The sequence below is a fragment of the Fundulus heteroclitus genome, unplaced genomic scaffold, assembly GCF_011125445.2.
Source record: "Fundulus heteroclitus isolate FHET01 unplaced genomic scaffold, MU-UCD_Fhet_4.1 scaffold_139, whole genome shotgun sequence".
In the NCBI taxonomy this organism is placed as follows: domain Eukaryota; kingdom Metazoa; phylum Chordata; class Actinopteri; order Cyprinodontiformes; family Fundulidae; genus Fundulus; species Fundulus heteroclitus.
In genome coordinates this window covers 349,018-367,248 of record NW_023396551.1, presented here as the reverse complement: position 1 = coordinate 367,248, position 18,231 = coordinate 349,018, and the positions used below count along the sequence as shown (strand labels likewise).

General features: G+C 41.9%; 3 long non-coding RNA genes across 3 annotated transcripts; all 3 read left to right on the top strand.

The window, feature by feature from the left end:
- Positions 1–9,189: 9,189 nt before the first annotated feature.
- On the top strand, positions 9,190–11,890 carry LOC118558647. The gene is made up of 3 exons (XR_004928411.1): positions 9,190–9,263; positions 11,653–11,703; positions 11,793–11,890. It is a non-coding gene; the product is annotated as an uncharacterized LOC118558647 (long non-coding RNA).
- A 48-nt stretch (positions 11,891–11,938) lies between these two features.
- On the top strand, positions 11,939–12,533 carry LOC118558646. The gene is made up of 3 exons (XR_004928410.1): positions 11,939–12,092; positions 12,186–12,255; positions 12,333–12,533. It is a non-coding gene; the product is annotated as an uncharacterized LOC118558646 (long non-coding RNA).
- Positions 12,534–12,573: 40 nt separating this feature from the next.
- LOC118558648 lies at positions 12,574–13,310 on the top strand. Its single transcript, XR_004928412.1, has 3 exons — positions 12,574–12,821; positions 12,907–13,026; positions 13,117–13,310. It is a non-coding gene; the product is annotated as an uncharacterized LOC118558648 (long non-coding RNA).
- Positions 13,311–18,231: the final 4,921 nt, after the last annotated feature.

Genomic DNA, 18,231 nt, shown 5'->3' with positions numbered 1-18,231 from the left:
GAGCGCGCCTCGCTCTGTACAAATGAATATCGACGGAAAACAAATTAAAATACGACCAACGGAGCGACTTGTTCTTATATTAATTATATAAAAATGTTTAAATGTACTTCTAGTGTGATTCTGCACATCTGCTAGCTTTTTATTCTGAAAAATCTGTAATATTACAGCAGCAAATTATCAAAGTTTTTCAAAGCCTGTTTAAAAGTTTCAAATGGGGCTTCAGATCATAGAGCGACAATTGCGCTGTCATTGTTTTACAGGGCAGAATTTGCATTTGCTGACCCTTGTCCTTTAATTACAGATGGATATACAGGAATACAGTCATACAAGTGTCAACTCCTCTGAGATAGCAGGGGATGCGTTTTTGGCAATGGGGCTGCCAAAAAACGCATCCCCCTATGTTTTTAATCTAAAAATTGTCCCACACACCTGAAATTCACACTAGTAGTTCAGAACACATGTGTAAACACGTAGAAAATGTTACATCAACTATAAGTGTATATTTCTATGAAACAGCAGGGGATGCATTTTTTGGCAATGGGCTGGTTATAAACTGTAACAGTCTAGAAGTGCATTGAGCTGAAAAGAGGGAGACATCAGCAGCTGGATCGTGCATAAAGACACAGTGGGATAATGTGTAACAGTGTAATAATTCGGTGAATAACTTAAAACTACTTAATTTTAATCAGTATTATTTGAACAATTGTGTGTTTTTTATGTTTTAATCCATTAACTGAACAATAAAGTATTAATACGTCTCTTTTTCTTTTTAACAAAAGTAATACATGTCTACTTCAATATCTGGTGGGATAACAATGAGATGTAGTTGAGACTCCACCGGCTCTTCCAGGGTCCAGTTAGCCCCGCCCCAAACAAGCCCCGCCCCCAGAATTAGCATAATCTCACTCTTAACTCTTGATAAAAGTTGAGAGGTCTGGTGTAGACACTTGTCAATCAAACATGTCTGACCAATAGAGAAGCACTCGCTTTTGTTCCAAAAGGATTCAATCGAAAAAATTTGAACTTCAAAACTTTTTTCTCTTCAGAAAAAAAGTGATTCAAACAAAAAATTCTAAACTTTAAAACTTTTTTCTCTTCAAAAAAAAAAAGTTATTTAATCAAAACAATTTGAACTTAAAATTTTTTTTCACTTCAAATAAAAAAAAAAAAAAACAATGTAAAAACACATTCTCTTCAATACTTTTTTATTGACGGGTATTTTTTTTTTTGCAATTAAATTTTTTTTTAATTGAAAATATTTTTTTTATTGAAACAACTTTTTTGGAATTGAATGATTAAGACACAAATGTCCTACCGATGTATACCCCAAACGCAAAAAAAGATTACTTTAATCAAAGAAAACATTTTCAATAAAAAAAGTGTTCAAATGCAATTTTTGGAGTCTCAAATATTTTATTTGCATTCAAGAACTATTTTCTATGATTGAAAACGTTTATCTTTTCATTGAAGTGACTTTTTTTATTGATTCTCTTGTTTGTTTTTTTGAAGCAACTTATTTTTTGATTGAATGATAAAGACACAAATGTCCTACCCATTATATGGTCCAATCAAAAAACAATGCTACTTCAATAAAAACGTTGCTTCAAACAAAACAAAAAAAAATGGACTTCTATCAAAGAAAACATTTTCAATCAAAGAAAATCAGTGTTCAAATGTATTTTTTTTGAGTCTCAAATATATTTTTGGATTCAAATACTTTTTTTCTTTGATTGAAAAGTTTTTTTTTTCATTGAAGTGAATTTTTTTTAATTGAAAATATATTTTTTGATTGAAGCAACCTTTTTTTTTATTGAATAATAAAGACACAAAACTACCTTCATAAAACGACGAGTTCTCAACGTATTTTTCTTCTTTAAATAACGTATCACAAGATGGTTTTAAGAGTAAGTTGATGGTTGATGGTATCAGATTTCCAGATCCACACAGCAAAAGCATGAAGGGATGGAGTGAGTCTGTGAAATGCTGGCCAGGTGTTCCATACAGCGACATATACAGGTACCTTATCAACACGGCAGGCCAGTACAGACGAGAGAGCATTGTTGGATTCACTCCTCCATTCCTCTAGGGGGCGCTGTAGTTGCTTTGCACTGGTAAGCGAATGGAGGGGAAGAAGAAGAGATAAAACAGTGAACCAGTAGTGCATTTAGGTTGCAGTTAGTTGAAATTAACAAACAAAATCGGCCATAGGATCATATCCTACTGGAATTCATGAGTGTTGCCCAATGTGGTGAGTTATATTAATGCTGTAAGCTGTGACGTGATGAGTTTATCATCTGTTCTAAGCGTGTGATTGTTGAATTTGCTAGAGCTAATTAGCCAAATGCTAACTGTATTTTGCTGCACAGTGATGTATGAATGCTGCTGTTTATTATGTCACAAAGTTTTCTAAGTGTGAACTCTGCCTTATAACTGGTCAGTTAGGTCAAGCCTAGCTCCTAAATCTATGTTTAAGATTGTGTTTATTGAATATTGCAAAACTAAGTATTGAGGTTTTGTTTTGTGTTTTTTACTTTACTTACAGTTTAACCGGCATGTCCGTGTAAAAGCACTCGGCAATAAAAATCAACAACAACAACAACTATCTTATGTTCTTTGTAACATAAAGTTAAACACAAGGCAATCATGTCTGAAACCAAAGATTCTGCGGGAGAAATAGACCTCGCTACGTTAAAGAGAAGGAGAGGACAAGCTAAAGCAGCTGTAACTAAGACGATAACATCGGCAAACGAGAAAATCAGAGAAAATAAGCCAGAAGAATTAAAGTCAGTGCTACAGAGCCTCGACCTAGCCCTTGCACAGCTGCAGGAGGCACATAAATGTTATCATTCTCGGCTCACCGATGATATCGACAGAGAAGAGTCAGATGCTTATGAGAAGCTTATCTTAATGAATGTTCACGATGTGCGTCATGAAGCTCTAGCCTGGCTGCAAGATGGGGAAGCGCATGGAGCTAGTGTTAATCCATATGTTGATGATGAGTCGGATGTCACTACGCAAGTTAAATTGTTCAGTGAACCTCCAGCTGATATAAGTGATGAAGATTCCCCATCAGCAGAACTTAAAAAAATTCAAGCTTTAAGAAAGAAAAAGAAGGAAAACTTTGAGCTATTGCTTAGACTTAACAAAGAGGAATTTGAGCTGGAGCTTCAGCGAATACATCACAAGGCTGAGCTGGATGCACAGATGCTACATAATCAGCAAAAGATGCAAACCCTAACCGCAGATTTCCACTCTACTGGCAAACTGGCAAAATTCCTACTGCACCACAACCCTCGCCATCCCAGATGGCAGATGATTCGATCTCACAACTGCTAGAGTTCTCAAGGCAGCAGTACCAAGCCCAAGTAGACAGTCTCAGGCTCCCGCCAACCGATCTAATAAGGTTCGATGGTGACCCCCTCCAGTATTGGAAATTCATGAGGCTTTTCACTGCAATAGTGGACAAAGAATCAGTTTCTGCTGAAGAAAAGTTAACTCGTCTGCACCAGTACACAGAAGGACGGGCTCGAGATGCTATTAGTCACTGTCTATACAATCCCAATCCCAGTGTGGGTTTCAATGAAGCACTCGACCGTCTAAAATCAAGATTTGGAAATCCTCATTCCATCTCCCAAGCTTGGGTTGAAAAGGTTTTAAACTTTAAAGAGATAAGAGACAATATGCAACTCAGAGACTTTGCAGACCAGCTGAGAGGTTGTACGGACACGCTTGCTGCCATGAAATGTGAGGAAGAGCTCAGTGGTCGCCGCACATTATTTGAGATAATTAGCAAGCTACCATCAGATCTCAGGGCCAAGTGGCTAAATAAAAACTACGACATTGCGAAAGAAGGACGTCTACCGAAATTCAACGACGTCGTCAGCTTTGTTGAGACAGAGGCTGAAAAGAGATCTGATCCAGTCTTTGGTGGGTTAATTAACTGCAAGAAAAATGAGAAGCCAAACAATTTTACATCACCTACCAAAGCCTCAAAGAAACATCGTCAAAACTACCCCACCACTGTCAAAGTTGCTGCAGTCCATGAGAATAAGTCCACACGTACTAAGCAGCCAGGTTATTTAAAATGTCTTAAATGCTCAGAGCATCATTTCTTAAACCAGTGCCCAAGCTTCCGATCACTAACAGTGCCGGAGCGCCTTATGTTTGTTCAAGGAAAAAATCTGTGCCAAAACTGTTTCATGATTGGGCACTGAGATTTGCACGCGCAACTGAGTGTGCAACGTGCCTGGCTGTGGACAGAAACATAACAAATGGCTGCATCCTAACCACGCTAACAGACAGAATCCAACTGCAGGCCAGGACAGCAGTGATGACAGTAAAACTACCCAACAGATACAACCTGTCAGATCACCTAATGTCACATGTGGATTTGCAGGAGCTGCAAACGGTAAAGTTTGTTTACCTATTGTTCCGCAAAGCTACAAATATCAGTTCTGTACGCATTACTTGATCCTGGAGCTAACACCAGTTTAGTGTCAGAAGAACTGACCAAGAAGCTAAAGGTCAAAGGCAAGCCTGCAAGGTTAGACCTTGATACATTAGGAGGAAGCCAAGAAGGCTTATTTACTCAAAGTGTGGATCTCGAGATTGACTCTCTGCACGATGGTGGGATCTACACACTTAATGGTGTGAGAACACTTAAAAAATTAAACATAGGACTTAGTTGTCTTGCGACACCTGACGAGGCAGCCAGATGGGATCATCTAGCAGACATCCCAATTCCCAGTATCAAGTCCAATGATGTGCACCTTGTCATCGGACAAGATGCTCCCCGTCTTCTCAGAGCTGAAGAGTACCGCGTAGGAGGTGATAATGACCCTTACACTACCAGAACGGTGCTCGGCTGGGCCATAAATGGACCCATTGATTACAAAGAAGTTAAGACAGCTAAGGCCTACTTCCTCAAGTCAGATCAAAGTCTACATACACAGGTGGAAAAATTTTGGAAACTTGACGACCCCGCTCAAGAGAACAATCTGTCAATCAACGACCACAAAGTGATTAAACTGTGGGAAAACTCAATTACCAAAGAAGGCTCACACTATACCTTAGACATACCTTTTAAGAGCAAAGCAGTGACACTGCCTAACAATATCAACCTAGCAATACGGAGACTACAACTGCTGGAACGCAGGTTAGCAAAGGACCCAGATCTGAAAGACAAGTATGTTAAGGCAATGAAGTCAAGCATTGATAAAGGATATGCAGAAGAAGTTCCAGCCTTACCGCTCGACCACAATAATGGCAATGTTTGGTATCTCCCACATTATCCAGTAACTCATCCTCGCAAGCCTGGAAAGGTCCAAGTCGTCTTTGACTGCGCAGCAAAGTACGATGGAATATCTCTAAATGATGTCATCCACCAAGGCCCAGATCTAACAGACAAATTAATAGATGTGCTGATCTGCTTCCGACAAGGTCCTGTTGCTATAATGGCGGACATTGAAGGCATGTTCAATCAGATACATGTAACTCCAGAACACAGGAATGTGCTACGGTTCCTGTGGTGGAAGGACCACGATCCTAATAATGAAGTAGTTACTTACCGGATGACATCTCACCTCTTTGGCAGAGTGTGGTCTCCAAGCGCAGCAAGTTTTGCATTGAAGAGGTGTGCATCAGATCATGCACATCTATATGATGCAGATACCATCTCCACTGTAGAAAGAAACTTCTACGTGGATGATTGCCTGAAATCCTCAGACTCACCCCAACAGGCCATCCGTCTAGTGGCACAGCTGATCGACCTACTCAAGCAAGGAGGGTTTCACTTGACAAAATGGACAAGCAATTCAACTGAGGTCCTACAGTCTATCCCAGAGGAGAAACATGCAAATCTTGTACCATTGTTGGACCTGGATGGAGATCCATCTTTGGAAAGAGCTCTGGGGGTGTTTTGGGACATAACAGATGACTGTATCACCTTCATCATCAAGGTTAAGAACAAACCCAGCACGAAAAGAGGCATGCTAAGAACAATAAGTTCAGTTTATGACCCCCTGGAACTAGTTGGCCTGTTCATTTTACGGGGAAAGGCACTGTTTCAGGCGCTATGTCGCTTGAAGCAAGGTTGGGATGAAATTATCCCAAGTGACATTGCTGAGCAATGGGGCCGGTGGTTAGATGACCTACCAAAACTCTGCAGACTGCAGGTGCCCCGATGTCTCAGACCCACAGATTTTACTGCAGCTTCAGTCACCATGCAACTTCATCACTTCTGCGATGCTTCTGAATTGGGGTATGGTGCTGTTAGCTATCTTAGAGTAGTAAAAAACAATAACATCTACTGTAATATTGTTCTCTCTAGGAATAGGCTGGCTCCTGTCAAACCAAGCACTATTCCAAGACTAGAACTGGCAGCCACTGTAGTAGCAGTACAGCTTGATTAGAAGATCCATCAAAGCTTCGAGCTACCCCTCCTGGATTCTGTCTTCTGGACAGACAGCACTATTGTCTTGCATTACATCAGAAACGAAGAGAAACGTTTCCAAACTTTTGTTGCAAATAGAGTTTCACAGATCCATGAAGTCTCACAAGCCTCACAATGGAAACATGTTTTCTCAGAACTAAACCCTGCAGATGATGTTTCCAGGGGACTGTCTGCCAAAGAACTCACAAGCAGTGAGCGCTGGCTCAAAGGCCCTGCCTTCCTGTGGCAGAAAGAAGAGTTATGGCCTTGCCAGCCTGAACTAGGAAGCTTACCTCGAGAAGCAGAAGTAAAGAAGTCAAGTCAGACATATGCAATGTCTTCTAAGCTTACCATTCAGTCACAGATTGACTGTTTCATTCTGAAGTATTCCTCTTGGTACAAACTCAAACGAGCTATCGTATTGATCTTACGAGCTAAGAACATCCTTCTGAAGAAGTCTGAACTCAGACTATGTGATCCAATAACACCAAACGAAATGAAACTGGCAGAGATTGCCATCATTGACTACGTTCAACGCAGCCAGTCTACCTGTCCAATGAAAGAAGAAAGCATCAAGAAGTTAACTCCAGTACGACTCAGTGATGGATTACTCCGCGTTGGAGGAAGACTCAGCAATGCTCCAATAGCCGAAGCAGCGAAACACCCTGCAATTTTGCCTAGAAATCACCATATTAGCAAACTTATCATATGGCACTTTCACAAACTCGCAGGTCATTCTGGAGTTGAAAGAGTACTTGCTGAGATTAGACAATTCTTTTGGATTGTCAGAGGCCGCATGACTGTGAAGCAAGTCCTAGCACAGTGTGTACCTTGCAAAAGACGAAAGGCTCCGATCAGTACTCAGTACATGGCCGATTTGCCCACTGATCGTGTGACTCCATGTAAGCCGCCTTTCACTCACGTCGGAGTTGATTACTTTGGGCCCATTACCATTAAAAGAGGACGGAGTGAGGTGAAGAGATATGGCTGTCTATTCACTTGCCTAACCACCAGGGCCATCCACTTGGAGGTGGCGCACAGCTTGGACACAGAATCATTCATAAATGCTCTTCAACGATTCATGGCTCGTCGTGGGACGCCTCAACTGATACGCTCGGACAATGGGACGAACTTTGTTGGTGCCCATCACGAACTGCGGAAGGCTCTGGATGGATGGAACCAGCAAAGGATCGAGGATCACTTGCTCCAGCGAGAAACGCAATGGAAGTTTAATCCTCCTGCCGCCTCACATATGGGGGGCGTATGGGAGAGACAGATTCGTTCTGTGCGCTCAATTCTCATCAGCGTTGCAGGACAACAGACTTTGGATGATGAAGGATTAATGACACTTTTCTGTATCATTGAAAACATTATCAACGGGAGACCACTAACGAAGTTGTCAGACGACCCAAGGAATGGTCAACCTTTGACTCCCAATGACTTGCTTCTGGTAAAATCAGAGTGTGCTTTGCTTCCTGGACACTTTGTGAAACAAGATCTGTATCGTCGACGTTGGCGCCAAGTTCAGTATTTAGCAGACATTTTCTGGGTTCGTTGGATGAAGGAGTACCTACCCAGCCTGCAGCAAAGGCAGAAGTGGAATCACCGTTCCAGAAACTATCAGGTTGGAGATCTTGTGCTGATCCTGCATGAATGCATGCCTCGTAGTCAGTGGCCTCTTGGTTTAGTCACTGATGTCAACACCGGAGCTGATGGTCTGGTGCGATCAGTGCAAGTAAAGACTCATAGAGGCATTTACACCCGTCCAATACACAAGCTGTGTTTGCTAGAAGGAAATATAGATGAGTAGATTTACTCACCTTCAGCTTGTGTGGTTTTATATATGTTAATGATGACTTTCTCACAATCTTATGTTCACGATTACTGTAGACTGGTAGTCACTATTTAAGTTCTATTGTAACAAAAAAAATGGTAACAGATATATTTTTTTGGAAAGGGTTCTTGTGGCAAAGTTAGAATTAGATGGTTATTTGAAGTTGTTACTTAAGTCTAGCTTGTCGTTCACCAATTTTCCTGGGATGAACGTCTGTAGAGTTCATCGGGGCCGGGATGTTGGATTCACTCCTCCATTCCTCTAGGGGGCGCTGTAGTTGCTTTGCACTGGTAAGCGAATGGAGGGGAAGAAGAAGAGATAAAACGGTTAACCAGTAGTGCATTTAGGTTGCAGTTAGTTGAAATTAACAAACAAAATCGGCCATAGGATCATATCCTACTGGAATTCATGAGTGTTGCCCAATGTGGTGAGTTATATTAATGCTGTAAGCTGTGACGTGATGAGTTTATCATCTGTTCTAAGCATGTGATTGTTGAATTTGCTAGAGCTAATTAGCCAAATGCTAACTGTATTTTGCTGCACAGTGATGTATGAATGCTGCTGTTTATTATGTCACGAAGTTTTCTAAGTGTGAACTCTGCCTTATAACTGGTCAGTTAGGTCAAGCCTAGCTCCTAAATCTATGTTTAAGTTTGTGTTTATTGAATATTGCAAAACTAAGTATTGAGGTTTTGTTTTGTGTTTTTTACTTTACTTACAGTTTAACCGGCATGTCCGTGTAAAAGCACTCGGCAATAAAAATCAACAACAACAACAACTATCTTATGTTCTTTGTAACAAGCATGAAAGCCATGAAACCAGTGGACGGCTACAATTATTTTATATCGGGACATAGGCACCAGCAACCCCCGCGACCCCTGAGGGATTAAGCGGGTAAGAAAATGGATGGATGGATGGATGTTCAGACATGTTTGTGTAACATACGAAAGCGGAGTCGGACACAGACAGCGCCTCAGCGGAGAGGAAGACCTGCCACCGGTAGGTTAAAAAAAACATTGTTCACTAAGGATTATTTTGTTTTTTTTGTCTTATTAATCCTTTTCACAGACTCATGCAAGAGGGTTTGCATACATTGTACACATATGTATATTATTACGAAACAAACGTTTACGTCTTGACTTAAGTATATATCCTAATTTTTTTATTTATATAATTATTTATGTAGAACAATGACCAGTGCAAAATTAAGTTGTATTTACCGGAGATGAAGTGTAGACTGCAAATTCTGTCGTGGTATGATGGCTCCCAAAGTCGATTGGGATTGTCTGCCTGCGTCCCATTCATTGAAATTATCCATTTCTTTCGTCTTTCTTCGTCCTTTGGTAAACAAAAGAAACGTACATCCGACGACTTGGGATGCCTCTGTGTGCAACTGGGGGCACAACAACTCGTAGGCATTGTTTAGATTCCAAAAATAAACCAACTAAAAGCATGCTCTAATTCACCCGTTTTGTCATGACAGTAGACCGGAACAGTACTGTTTTTGCCTACGTGCGTGACCCGGATGTAGCGTGGATGTATCTCGTGACGTCACGTGTGAACTGAATGAGTGGTATTCCCCATCAATGCAGTAGACGTGGGCTATCACATGACCAGTAGCATCAGACAGGTAATCCCAGTCTCAGTTTACAAACATAGCCAAAAAGGACCCCAAGAGAACTAAAACACAGAATCGTTACCCATCCATCCATCCATCCATTTTCCAAACCGCTTAATCCCTCATGGGGTCGCGGGGGTTGCTGGTGCCTATCTCCAGCGTTCACTGGGCGAGAGGCGGGGTACACCCTGGACAGGTCGCCAGTCTGTCGCAGGGCCACACAGAGAGACAAACAGGACAAACATCCATTCACACCTAAGGACAATTTGGACCTAACAGTCATGTTTTTTTTTGGACTGTGGGAGGAAGCCGGAGTACCCGGAGAGAACCCACACATGCACAGGGAGAACATGCAAACTCCATGCAGAAAGACCCAGGGGTGTACTCGAACCCAGGACCTTCTTGCTGCAAGGCAACAGTGCTACCCACTGTGCAGCACAGAATCCTTACAATATATTAATAAAAAACGATAGGATATACCTTGTGTCAAAAGTTAATTCATGGCCCTTATGAACTGTATATGACCTTTTGATTTATGACACCTGTCACCCCCCTCCTTCCAAAAAATATGATTTATGATTTCCGGACTTATTATCAAATGTGTAACTTTAGTTGTATAAACCTTCAGACTTATAGTCTGCATTTGCAGGATAGGAATCTTTGCTCTTGACACTGAAGGGCTGTGGTTGATGACAATAAACAGATTATACACATAAATCTGTAGCTCATACAGAACAACGGAAAAGAAAAATGAGACTAAATAAATAAAATTATTGGGTTTCTCTTCAATAGCTTCTCCCTCCTCTATGTAAGTTTGAGCAGGTCTCTCTCTCTCTCTCTTTCTCTCTGTCTATGGGGGCAGTTTGTTAAAGCCTCATTGCGCCTGTTCGAGGCGTGAATGTGTCTGAACTTTATTCAATCAGATCTGTAAAACCCTGCAGGACACTTCACCGTGTTCTTAGAATCAAACGGTTTCCACCCCACCACAACCGGGCCAGGTGTTTGCTAGAAACAGCGGTTCTAGCAATAAAATTGAGTCACACAATAGCGTGGCGCCGAGACGCGACTCTGCTGACACCTTTTAGGCATACAGCACCGGATCCTACAATAGGACGAGGTGGGAGAATAGATTGCGTCCCACCGCGCTGCGTATCAATCTGCATATCAGCATACTACGCTCCCAGGAAATAAAATAAGATCAGACTTTTTAGACGCAAGGTGAAACATCCGCCATGGTAAGGATCAAACGGCTTCCACCTGGCCCCTGCTGCGTTTCACCTCTTCTACAAAGCATACAGGTGCTGTTGATCTACAATTCTGGACGCGACACCCCCTCAGGAGGCGGGCGGGTTTACCTTTAAAGAACGTTTTAAAAACTATCAGTCTCAATCTAGTCTCAACGCGACGCATAGCTGATTGCTACAACATGTCTCACGGATCTTCAACATACGCAGCGACAGCGGAGATACATCGCGATGGAGTGACTGAATCTCAGGAGTATAACCGCATTTTCGCCCATGAGTAAACGTTTAAATGTTTTATTTTTATCTACAACCAATAGCTACTTTTTAGCTCTTAGAATGCAAGCTTGCTAGTTCAGTTCTCTGTAGACTGTTTCCCGGTTTCCCGTGACGCTAGCGAAATGACGCAGGGGTTTTTACCGGTGAGACGTTCAGGAGCGCTGGAGTTTACCAAGCTTTCCAACGTTACATAGAGCAATATCTGTTCCATCTGCATTAGTACAATATATTTAAAAATAATATTTTTCAGGGCCTACGCCTCGAGAGTTGGAAGGAATACAATTTACTCAGACCGACTATGGTGAGATATCTTTCAAGTTTATGTTGATTTTATTTTAACCCTGACACTATATATGTAAAAAAAAATTCATTTTATTTCCTGTATTTCAGATTTTAACGGTCATGATTATATAGACGAATATCCCAGCTCTTCGAACCAGGTCAATCCTAATGTGTACCACGGAGAATTAGCGGGCATTCAGCCTCAACCGGACAGACAGCAAACGCAATGTCAAAATCGACTGCGCCGCCAGAGGAGACGTGAAATAGGGTTTCAGAACGGCTCGGGCTCTGCTCGTCAGAGGATCGGAGAACTTGAAGCTACATACATTGTGATCAGCCCGCCTGAGTCTCCCGTTCGAAACGTTGTGAATTCACCGGATCGAACCGTCCTGGACTCACACGCGACGCGTAAGTTAACTATTTTAACTCTGAATCTAACCCTGATTGTACATTTCCGAAGTATCCCGGTTCGTTTACTGTAATTGCTTATTTACCCGACAGTACCGAGACATTCTCGTTGAAGCAGCGTTTACAGCGGGAATTCAGCTAGCCGGATTTAACCGGCCGGACGGTAAATTAACTTTTTTTTTTTTTTTCGTGTATGGAATGTTTTTAAAGTATCTCTTTGTATGTTTATGATTCCTTCAGTAACCCAGAATACACCGGCTGAATCTCTGTTAGTTTTAGACGTTCCTTCCCACACCTCAACCCCTCAGCCGGAAGGTAAATGAATAGCAGTTTGTTACTATTTTATCCAGTATTTATATTTAACTTTATAAATAAAATTTCTTCAGCTGCAGCCCAAGCAGAGTATCTCACCCCTCAACGAGCAGCTTTCAGGGCAAACATACCAGAGCAGACACCACCACCAGCAGCAGAAGCTCCTCAGTCCAGCTATAAGCTAAGCCCTCAATTGGTCATTGTTATTTTTATTCTGTAGTTATATTTTATTTATTTTATTTATTTGTTTGTTTATAACAGCAGCCTATGCAGACACAGCCAGTGAACCATTAGAGTATCTCACCCCTCCGCGAGCAGCTTCCAGGGCAAGCATACCAGAGCAGACACCACGAGCAGCTTCCCGGGCTGACATAGTTGTGCAGCGTGCACCAGCAGCTTCTACACCACCGCCCTGTTGTAAGCTAAGCCCTCAATTGGTCATTGTTATTTTTATTTTGTAGTTATATTTTATTTATTTTATTTATTTGTTTGTTTGTGACAGCAGCCCATGCAGACACAGCCAGTGAACCATTAGAGGATCTCACCCCTGCACGAGCAGCTTCCAGGACAAGCATACCAGAGCAGACACCACCACCAGCAGCAGCAGCTCCTCAGCCCAGCTGTAAGCCCTCAATTGGTCATTGTTTTTTTTTTTATTCTGTAGTTATATTTTATTTATTTATTAATTTATTCTTTATGCTCATGTTTGCAGTAACTTGAGCCACCCCTAGCTTGATCAGCCTCCGTTCATCTGTCCTGAACCTGCAACAAGACATCCGTCGGATAATCACCAAAGCTTGTGCTTTGAAAATAATTATTCTGGGTATTATTTAATTTCAAAGCTTTCATAGAGTTAGTTTGTGATATATTAATTGTATTCAATCCTGATTACGTTAAAAATCTTAATGATATTCTATTTTTTATTTGTATCACAGAAACCTCAACGGTTATTGAGCAAATTCCGCCGTCAGGAGACGGAGCACAGCTCTACTGCATGCAGGCTGGAGAACTTGTGAGATCCTGCCAGATCCAGCTGGATCAACTGTTCCGGCCGCCTGCATTGCATCGTACAGCAAGTGAACAGAGACATCCTTGCTTGATCAGCCTCCGTTCATCTGTCCTGAAGCTGCAACAAGACATCGGTTGAATATTCATCAAAGCTCGTGCAGTGAAAACGATTATTCTGGGTATTATTTCATTTCAAAGCTTTCATAGAATTAGTTTGTGATATATTAAATGTATTCAACCCTGATTACGTTAAAAAAATCTAATTATATTCTATTTTTTATTTGTATCACAGAAACCTCAACGATTATTGAGCAAATTCCGTCGTCAGGAGACGGAGCACAGCTCTACTGCATGCAGGCTGGAGAACTTGTGAGATCCTGCCAGATCCAGCTCGAACAGCTGTTCCAGTCATCAAGACTCCACTCAGTGTAATCAAGTAAAATTGTGACCTCTGTAAACATGGGTAGCCAGCAAATGAGAAATGCGTTAAATGAAATGTTGAAAGCTGTAAACGAATTACAAAATATACCTGTTCATGATATGTCTGGGGTTCTGAATCTACCTAATGCTTCACCCTCTCAGTTAGAACAAGCCCTCCAACAATTAAACGTTTCATTCTCTCAACCCTCCTCCCCGGAAAATGATTCGTTACACTTTGAGATGCAAGTTACAGATGTTTTAAATCAAATCACGCAAATGGTTAACAAGCTTCAAAATATACCTGTTCAGGATACGTCTGGGGCTGCTAATTTACATGAAGGTAATGGTTCACCGGATAGACAACAGGTTCACGCCGGCCAGGGTTGGAATTTTGAACGTTTATCGTTGCTAGAAGAAGCCCTCCATCAATAAAACGCATCCACCTCTCAGCCATTTAACCCTAATCCTGCAGGCGAACAGTCTCCTCATCACCACCTGCAGCAGCATGGGGGTAGTTTAAATCATAATCCGTCTGGTTCTTCTAATACAGTTTTGCAAAACCCCACCTCCAGCACGCATCAACTGCCAAACATGCAGGGCCTGCAGGATCAACCCTGCACCAGCCAGTCAGCTGTAAACAGCTCTGAGCACACTCAGCAGTCCTCTACATCCAGCATCCAGCGCGACTGCTACAATGTCACAGAAATAAGACGCTCTTTAAACATCATCGCTATGCAGCCTGGTGAGATTCCTAATCCCGTAGAATTTTACACACAGGTTTATGATGTTCTGGCTGACTTGGCAGAATCTGTTATACCTCTTACCTCCCGTAACGACATTATTCAACTTGAATTAAGCGGGCAGGGGTTTGCTCATCATACCATCGTACAAGTCGATGACGAAGGCGATTAAAGTTTGCCTGCATTTCAGGAATTTTTAGACGACTTAACACAATCTAACGAGGAATTAACTGAAGACATAGAAATTGTCCTTCAGGTTGTAAGAACGCCAAGCGGGGGTGCAAAACGTAAGGTTGTTAAAACGTTAGACTGTGAACTGATCCATAAAAAACGGCGGCATCTATATATTGTTGAAAATTCTTCTAATCAACTTTGTTTTGCAACAAGTCTAGCACATCTCTTTAATCCGGCTTTTACAGACAGTGAAGCCGTCCACCAAGGGACAATTTGGCAGCATATGGCAGATCTGACTCCAGTAACTTTCGGTGATGTGCACAAATTTGAAAATATTCTCAACAGGAAAATTGTCGTTTTCTATAAAGACAGCAAGGATGCACTGCTTCGTAATTTCCAGACTGACTTTTCAGATCGTTCAAATCCAATTTTTTGTTTCTGTTCAAAAATCATTACTATGGAATTAAAAGTCTCACAGCATTCACAGGCTCTAATTACATCTGCAGCTACTGCTTTAGCGGCTTCCAAAACATCAACAGACATAACTGTGAAGGTCGCTGTGCGGTTTGCCTTGATCCGAACTGTACGATGCAGCCGTACAGTTCTGTGTAATGCATAGACTGTAAGTGCATATGTCATAATCTGCAATGTTTTAATAGCCACAAGGTGCCCAGATTGAAGCCCAAACTCAACAAGCATGTGAGTAGCTGTGACACCACTAAATTCTGTCCTGTTTGTAAAAAGCTATATGATTTGTCAGCCGGCAAAGAGAGCAAACCTCACGAGTGTTCCATAAAATGTCCGATCTGTCATGAGAAAGTGCCTGCCGGTGCTGATGTAACGCTAAACGGTCATCAGTGTTATATTCAGCCAAGTCTGACTGATGCTGAACTCAATGACAAATTGGTTTTCTACGATCTCGAAACTTTTACAGATAAGTCTGGTTCACACATTCCATATCTTGCTTGCGCTAAAACTTTGAAGGGGGAAACTTGGTATTCTTATGGATTGAACTGTGTGAAGGAGCTTCTGCTCCATTTTCGCAGACCTTGTTATAGAGGTTATACTTTTCTAGCTCACAACAGCCGAGGATTTGACTCTTACATGATTCTGAGTGTGATGGTTCAGTTGGGTATAAAACCACATTTAATAACGCAGGGAAGTAAAGTTCTCTGTTTTACCGAGCGGGACTACAGTCTTAAATTCATAGACAGTCTCTCATTCCTTACTATGAAACTCAGCCAGATGCCAAAAGCATTAGGCTTCACTGATCACTCTAAAGGTTTTTTTCCCCACTTGTTCTCCTCTGAGAAGACTTTAAACTACGTAGGTCCGCTTCCTCCACCTAGTTTCTACGCTGTGGAACACATGAACCCCGCCGGGCAGGAACGTTTTTCCAGCTGGTACAACGAGGCCTGTAAGCACCCCTTTGACTTTCAGAAAGAGGCTCTTTATTAGTGCAAAAATGACGTGGAGATTCTTTTCAGGGCTTGTGTGAAATTCAGAGAAGAGTTCTTTAAAGAGACAAATGTGGATCCATTAAAGTCCATTACGATAGCATCTGACTGTATTAAAGCTTTTACTTCAAATTTCCTGCTCTCTAACACTTTAGCCATACCTTCCCCCGTGGATTACCGTTGGCAATGCAAGACTTTTTCGGATGCGTCCATTCAGTGGTTAGAGTGGGTAGCTGCTGAATGGGGCATTTTCATTCAACATTCTCTTAATCGAGGTGAAATGAAAGTGGGGCCTTATTATGTGGATGGATTTGCAGAGATTCGAGGAGTAAGGACTGCGTTTGAGTTCAATGGATGTTTTTATTATGGTTGTCCCACCTGTTTTCCAGCTGACCAGAAATGCCTGCTGAGAGGAGTCTGTTTTGAGACTTACCATTATGCTACCATGGAGAGAGCCAGGGTGTTGGAATCGGTTTATGGGGTACATGTGAAGATGATGTGGGAACATACTTGGAGTTTGATGAAGGCGTCACACTCTGGTCTCAAAAGGTTTCTGGACTGTTTCAGCGCACCTGTACCTCTTCGCCCTCGAGATGGTTTGTTTGGGGGTCGAACTTGTGCTCTTAGGCTCAGGTGAGAGAATAAGTCTGTACGTTATGTAGATTGCACATCTTTGTATCCATTTGTGAATGCCAACTGCAGCTATCCGTTAGGTCATCCCAAAACCATTTGCAAAGATTTTGATGATCCTCATAACTATTTTGGCTTCATCAGGGCGACCGTGTACCCGCCTCGTGGTCTGTTTTCCCCCGTTCTGCCATACAAGACATCTACCGGTAAACTGGTGTTCACACTGTGCCTGGCTTGCGCCAAGATGAACTACCAGTCGGGTCCTTGCACTCACTCTGACGAAGAGAGAGTGTTAACAGGTGTATGGGTAAGTGTGGAATTCAACAAGGCTCTTGAGCAGGGATATCGGCTTGCTAATATCACTGAGGTTTGGCATTTTGAAAAACAGAGCAGTTCAATCTTTAAACCGTATATCCACACATTTCTCAAGGGTAAACAGGAGGCTTCAGGTTTCCCGGCTGAAGCTACGGACGAGGAAAGTCGTATGAAATATGTGGCAGACTACAAACGTGAGCAAGGCATCCAGCTAGATGTACGGAAGATTGAGGTGAATCCGGCTAAAAGGCAGGTGGCAAAATTGTGTCTGAACAGTTTTTGGGGCAAATTTGCACAGAGAAATAATTTGGCTCAGACAAGCATTGTGAGCGAGCCCGAAGAGTTTTTTAACTTTCTATTTTCAGGTAAATACACAGTAAGCTACTTTCACTTCCTGAACGATGAAATGTGTATGGTTCAGTGGAAATACAACAAACGATGCGTCTCTCCACCCAACAAGGTGAATAATATCTTCATCGCTGCCTTTACAACTGCCCACGCGCGTCTGAAATTGTACACCTGTCTCGAAAGACTTAAAGAGCGAGTTCTGTACATTGACACGGACAGTCTGATCTACATGGTTAAACCGGGTCAGACCTCCCTCGAGCTCGGACACTTACTTGGTGACTTGACTGATGAACTTTCAGGTGATTCGATAGACGAATATGTTTCCGCAGGTCCCAAAAGCTACGCCTACCGGACCAGAAGCCAGAAACGGGTTGTGATGAAGTTTAAAGGTATCACTCTGACTCGTGAATGCTATGAGAGAGTGAATTTTGACAGTGTAAAAGAGCTGGTTGAAGGTTATTTGCAAGGTTCTACAGGGGATGTTTTACAAGCTCCACAGCACACCATCAGAAGGCATAAAAGAAACTTCCAGCTTCAAAATGCCACATTTCAGAAAAAGCTCCGTGTGGTGTATGACAAGAGAAGGCTTTTTTCTGACGGTACAACTCTTCCGTTTGGTTATTAAAGGTTAACTGAGAAAAATAAAAAATTGAAATAAAATGTCTCTCTCCCGTGAAACACAGGAGGTCGAATTTGATCCTAGATTCAGAACTCCCTTTTCTCTTCTAATAGCAG